The sequence below is a fragment of the Vombatus ursinus genome, unplaced genomic scaffold (genome assembly GCF_900497805.2).
Source record: "Vombatus ursinus unplaced genomic scaffold, bare-nosed wombat genome assembly UNPS02014798.1, whole genome shotgun sequence".
Lineage (NCBI taxonomy): Eukaryota > Metazoa > Chordata > Mammalia > Diprotodontia > Vombatidae > Vombatus > Vombatus ursinus.
In genome coordinates, this window is record NW_020954576.1 from 55425392 (window position 1) to 55431965 (window position 6574).

Here is a 6574-nt window from a genome sequence, read left to right on the forward strand (position 1 = left end):
TGACACTTACTAGCTGTGTGACCTTGGGCAAGTCACTTAACCCCAATTGCCTTGCCAAAAATAATAATAATAATAATATTTTTTTCTTTCTTTTTTTTTTTTTTAGGCGATTGGGGTTAAGTGACTTGCCCAGGGTCACACAGCTAGTAAGTGTCAAGTGTTTGGTCTGAGGCCGGATTTGAGCTCAGGTCCTCCTGACTTCAGGGCCGATACTCTATTCACTGTACCACCTAGCTGCCCCAATAATAAGATTTTTTAAAAAAGAATGTAAGGGCCTTATAAAGAGGAATTGTTTCATTGTTTGTACTTGGATCCTCAGTACCTAACACACTTGCTGTTGCTCAGTCGTGTTTGACTCTGTGATCCCATGGACCAAAGCACACCAATATTGGTCATGGGGTTTTCTTGGCAAACATACTGGAGTGTTTTGCCATTTCCATCTCCAGTGGATTAAGGCAAACAGAGTAACTTGCCCAGGGTCAAGCCAGCTAGTAAGTGTCTGAGGCTGGATTTGAACTCAGGTCAGCACTCTATCCACTGAGTCACCTAGCTGCCTCCTACCTAACCCATAGTAGGTACTCAATAAATGCCTGTTGATTGACTGAGACAGGCTTAGAATTCAGTGAGATGAACCACTGATATATTGTTTGGATAAACCAGGGGTAGGGAACCTTCAGGCTCAGGGCCACATGTGGCCCTCTAGGTCCTCAAGTGCCTTTTGACTGAATCATTCAGGATAAACATAATTTTTTTTTTTATTTTTAGGCAATTGGGGTTAAGTGACTTGCCCAGGGTCACACAGCTAGTAAGTGTCAAGCGTTCAGTCTGAGTCTGGATTTGAACTCAGGTCCTCCTGATTTCAGGGTCGGTGCTCTATCTACTGCACCACCTAGCTGTCCCTTGGGATAAACATAATTGTTTTGGACATGGATATGTGGAAACAACATGCATAAGACTATCAATTTAGATATTTGAGCAATACCAAAATTTTATCCAGCTTTCGCTGTTTCCAAGTAGGGAAATCCAAAGGAAAAAATGAATGAAATTATATTTATAGTTCCTTTGAGCAAATTCAATTCACTTAATTTCAATCATACCTTAACCCACTTTGTATTTTCCCATTCATCAAAAAATTTACCAACTCATCCCTCCCACAAGAGCTATGCAAACCAGGAGTCAGAAGACCTGGGTTCTAGTTCCAACTCCAGCACTAACCAGATCTAAGAATCTGGGTGGATTACTTAATCACTGTATATGACAAGGGATGGACTTGGAATCAATAGGTTTGTGTCTTGGCTTTGCCACTTACTTACTATACGATCCTGGGCAAATCATTTTCTCTTTTAAACTGCAGTTTCAAATTTTGTAAAATGCCCCTGCTTTCCAGCCTACTTCTCTATAGATTTTGGAGATTTTACCCTTTGGTACAAACTGGGCCTCTCTCTTGCTTAGAATTGAGATCTTCTCTAGCTCCCAGGAAAGAGTTCATTTACTCTTATGTATTTTCCAGCTTAGTCTAATCTGTAGAATGTCTGTTTCCGTTTGCTATTTTGCTTGGACAGATGAGTTTATTTGCTATTCACTATTTGTGATGGTCTTTAGCGTAAGTAGCCTTTCTTTGGTGGGAAGGGATTGCCAAGTATACCTTGAAATTAAATTGCTAACATGCAAAATGGGGGTATAGTTAGGTCATTTAATATCTCAAAGCAAAATTTTCCTCTGCTGTAAGATGGGGACAGAAATGCCTGCATCACTTAACTCAAAGGATTATAGTCAAGAAAGTTCAATAGAATCTAGATCTAGAGGTAGAATGTGTGTGTATAAAATATATATAATGTGTACATTGATATATTCCCATATGCTGTATGTGCATGTATGCTTATATTATAGACATGTATATATACATATATGTATATATTTTATATGTGTGTACATATACACACACACGATGCTAGGAGTTGTGGTACATGCCTATATTCTAAACTTCAGTGGGCTCTGCACATTGGATTTCTGCACCAAGTTTGGTATCAATCTGATGAGACCCCCCTCCCTGGAAGCATCGATGGAAGGGCACCAAGTTGCCTACAGGGTGGCAAACTGGTCCAGGTAGGAAACAGAGTAGGTCAAAGCTCCATGCTGATCAGCACTAAAAATGGACAGTGAGTAGCCTCTGAACTTCCAGCCTGGGCAAGATGGGAAGAACCAATCTTTAACAAAACAAAATAAATATATATACCCATATATGCCTCCAAAATGCCCATTTAGTAGGTAAAGGATAGATATATCCCATTTTAAATATATGTAAAATGGGGTGGGTATGTCTGTGTGTATATGTGTGTGTATCATAAATATATATTTATATATTTTATATATATATATATACTATCACTATTGACGTACAGTTAAAAAAACTCAGTCATAAAAAAAGGGGGCAGCTAGGTGGTGCAGTGGATAGAGCAATGGCCCTGAAGTCAGGGGACCTGAGTTCAAATCTGACCTCAGACACTTGACTCTTACTAGCTGTGTGACCCTGGGCAAGTCACTTAACTCCATTGCCTAGCCAAAAATAAATAAATAAACAAAAATTTAAAATTAGAAAAATAAAACAAAACTCAGTCATGGTCTATACACCAGCATCCAGAATACTTGCTCATTAAAAACAAAGGATTCAGCAGGAAGCCAAAGAGTAAGGTAACAGTTGAACAAATGCTTCCTTGCTCCTTTTCCTTAGAAAATAAAAAAAAGAGCTGAAATTTCTGGCCCCGAAGCAAGCAGTAATTGGCATAAACTTCAGGGGATGCTGTGGTCCACAATCCTCAAAGTGGGTTGAGAAAAAAGTAAATACGGAGGACAAATTGCAGGTCTGATTATGATTTGAAAACGGTAACAACAGCAACAACAACAAAAGTCCTACAACCCCATTTGTGGCAGTGCAAATCCATTATAAATCATACTAGCAAAAGTAGGATGACCCCTTGTCAGGAATGTCACAGTGAGCTTCCTCATCAGGCACAGACTGGTGCTAGGTTTGTAACCTTCAAATGCTGCCACTTGTTACCTGCGCAACCGTGGGCAATTGTCTTCACCTCTCCAGGCTTCAGTTCCCTCATCTGTAAAATAAAAGTATAGGACTTGGTGGCCTTTTAGGTCCCTTTCAGCTCTGTATCTATGACCAGGAACCAAGTCTACTTGGTGGCCTCTGAAGTCTCTTCCAAACCTGGGACTCTCAAATACAGTACAATGAAGAATCATCTAATTCCTCTCACTTCTATTTTGCTACCGATGTGGATAAATGGGTTTCTTGTCTAAGTACTATGTATTTTCATCGTAGAACTGGTATTCTGTGCGAAAGGGATCAAACCTCAGACGTAAAATTTGGGGCCTTCTATCCCACCAATAATGAACAGCAATCAGAAGTTAGCTTGAACCCAAAAATCACACCCCTCCCACAGGTAGGGAACCTGCGGCCTCAAGGCCACATTCAGCCCTCTAGGTCCTCAAGCATGACCCTGTGATTCGGTCCCCACCCCTGTCTGGCCCGGACTAACAATATTTAAGGGAGCAGACAGATATAATTCCAGCCCAGTACCCTTTCTCTCTAATGAGAGCAGAATGGCCAAACCGTCTGATCCCTAACTTTCTGCTTCCCCTCCTGGCAGGAATTAAAGTCTCCCCTGGAGACAGATGGGGAAAGAAAAGGCTAGAGACTCTGCCTCCCTTTAAGCCATACAACAACACTCCCATACTACATATGGGGTATAGTCCCTCACTACGCAGGTTACAAAGACTAGACTATAATCAGCAGTTCAGGTATCATCTTCTACATGAAGCCTTTCCTAATCCCAACTACTAGTGCCCTCCATCTCAAACTACCTTGCATTTACCTGTTTGTATGTGCGTGAGTGTTATTTATTAATTTTATATAGATGCTGTACATATGTTTTTATGTGTACCTGTGTACTACCCCATTAGAAGGTCACCTCATTTTGAGTAAAGACCCCTTCATTCTTTACACTTGTATCCCCAGGGTCTGACACATAGTAGGTGCTTAATAAATACTTTTTGATTGACTTTAAAAAATTATAAGCAACTTCTCCACTGTTTGCATTTATGCTCTCTAGGCCTTGGTCTGCTCAGAATATTTTTTGTAATTTGGTGGAGAGGTTCTGACCACTCGAAGAATTTCTTAGGCACTTGTCAGTGTGCTATCTCTGCCCATCAGGCCAAAATGCACTGTTCTCTACCCAGCTAGTTGGATTTTCCTTTCAGATGATTGATTATGCAGGATGGTTTACAACTTTACAAGAAAGCCAAAAACTTATGGTTTTCATATTTGTGGCATCCTCATTATTATTATTATTGTTATTATTAAGAAATGGTAAACTTCTAGTAAAATAACTGGGAGGTTGCTAAGATCACAATGGAGAGGCAAAAGTATAATCAATCAGTGAGCACTCTTAAGTGTCTGCTGTGTACAACATATGGCCCTTTTAGCCAAGAAGAGTAGGCCCTCACATATCCTGGCCATCCTAAAGACAGAGGTAGAGAGGAGGTAGATTGTGTCAGGAACAAAGAGATTAGTTTGCATAGGGAGAATGGAAAGCTGGTTTGGCGCCAGGTTGTGAAGGGCTTTCATAATCAGACTCTAGTTTATGCTTTATCCCAGAGGCAATAGGAAGCCACTGTAGTTTATTGAGTAGGGTAGAGACATGGCTTAAGGAAAATCACTTTCACAGCTGTCTAGTGCAGAGATTGGAGGAGAGACTTGAGGCAGGGAAAAGAACTAGATCATTGCAAAAGTCTCAGGGAGGGGTGATAAGGACCTAAACTAAGGCAGCAACCGTTCTAGTGGAGAGAAGAGGTGGGATCCAGAGATGCTGTGAAAGTAGAAACCACAAGATCTGGCAACAAGATCCCATATATGGGATGGGGAAAAGTGAGGAGCTGAGAGTGATGCAGCCACTACCAACCACAGAACCTAGAAGAATGGAATAGGACATGTTTGGGAGATGGGTGGATGTTGGAGAAAGATACTAAGTTTGGGTTTGGATATGTTGAGTTTGTGATGGCTTTTAACAAGTTGTATGACCTTGGGGAAAATACTTCCTCTTTTGGGGCAGCTAGGTGGCACAGTGGATAGAGCGCCAGCCCTGAAGTCAAGAGGACCTGAGGTCAAATCTGACCTCAGACTAAACACTTGACACTTACCTAGCTATGTGACCCTGGGCAAGTCACTTAACCCCAATTACCTAAGGGGAAAAAAAACGAATAAATTTGTTTTAAAAAGTCCTTTTTTATTAACTAGACCCCACAGACGCTCTTTTGTTTTACAGCTGTTTACGGTTCTTCTCATTGAAGTTCTTCTTTTGGCAGCTTATGGAGTGATAAGGAGACAAAACTTTCCCAGGAAGGGCATCCTATGTTATTAGGATTTACTGAACTGATCTAGATTGCAGAACCTACTGGGGAAAACTGTATTTTCCTTATAGAAAAGAAAACATTGGAGAAAGTAGGAGATATTCATAACACTCATTAGCTTAACATTTCCTTCCCTAAAATCTAAGCTCCTATAATTTTTTTTCAGAAAAATATTTGCTGAATTGAAGAATATCTATTTCATGTTGGAAAAATTTGTTCACATTCACTGTCAGAAATTTTGAAGCAGCTCTGAGAGGGTCAGTTTGGTGTAGTGCAAACTATGGCAACAGAGGCCTTAGCTTCCAGTTTTTGCCATTTTTCTAGTTGTGTGACCTTGGACTACTCATTTCCCCTCCTTAACTTTGTGTGTGTGTGTGTGTGTGTGTGTGTGTGTTTTAAAATTGTTTCATTCTTGGGTTTGTTTTTTTCCTTCAAAAAGGAGAAAGGAGATTGTTGTCAATTATGTCCTGCTTGTCTAGATGTTTAAATTAAAAGCAATTTTTTTAAAAATGGCATATTATTTCCTTATTATGAAATGTGCATAAGCTTACTTGTAGTATTTTTCATACAGGAATGCTGTGAGTCTCAAAGTGAGATAATGTGTGTAAAATGCTTAGTAACCTCAAAGTATTATGTGAATATCAACTCCCATTGTTACTTAATAAAATAAGCGCTAAATATATTAAATAAATTAGTACAGGGAAAGCACACTGATTCTGAATTCAAAGATACTGGACTCAAATTCTGCCTCTGATGCTTGCTACCTGTATGACTTTGAGAAAGTCACTTAACCTCTCTGAGGTTGTCTACTTATCTATAAAACAAGGGAGATGGAGTAAATAGCTTAAAAGGTTGCTCTCAGCTTTAAATTTATGATCTTAATAGACACAGTGATATGTACCGGCCGCGCTGACCTTTTGCCGGCCGCGCCATACACTCTCCTCCTATAAGGAGCAGGCTGCCAGAGTCATACTACTTACCAGTCTTCAGAGCCTACCCGGATACACACACACAGAGACGAACCCATCAGGAGGCTGCCAACACCCGAGCTTTATTCAGAGGCCATCACAGCAAGGCCAAGCAGGAAGGCCTAGCAACAGAGCAGGAGCAAAGAGAGCATGCGCTCCCCACCGCCACCGTTCCTAAGTCCTACTCT

At 40.5% G+C, this 6574-nt stretch overlaps 1 long non-coding RNA gene across 2 annotated transcripts in view; it reads right to left on the bottom strand.

Annotated features, from left to right (window-relative positions):
* LOC114050079 overlaps positions 1-6435 on the bottom strand; it is a 121633-nt gene extending 115198 nt beyond the window's left edge. The window contains exon 1 of one of the 2 annotated variants that reach the window (XR_003569931.1): positions 6399-6435. This is a non-coding gene — a long non-coding RNA (uncharacterized LOC114050079). Of the gene's footprint in view, positions 1-3058; positions 3112-6398 lie in introns of those variants that run through there. The other variant, XR_003569932.1, reaches the window with a different exon arrangement.
* Positions 6436-6574: the final 139 nt, after the last annotated feature.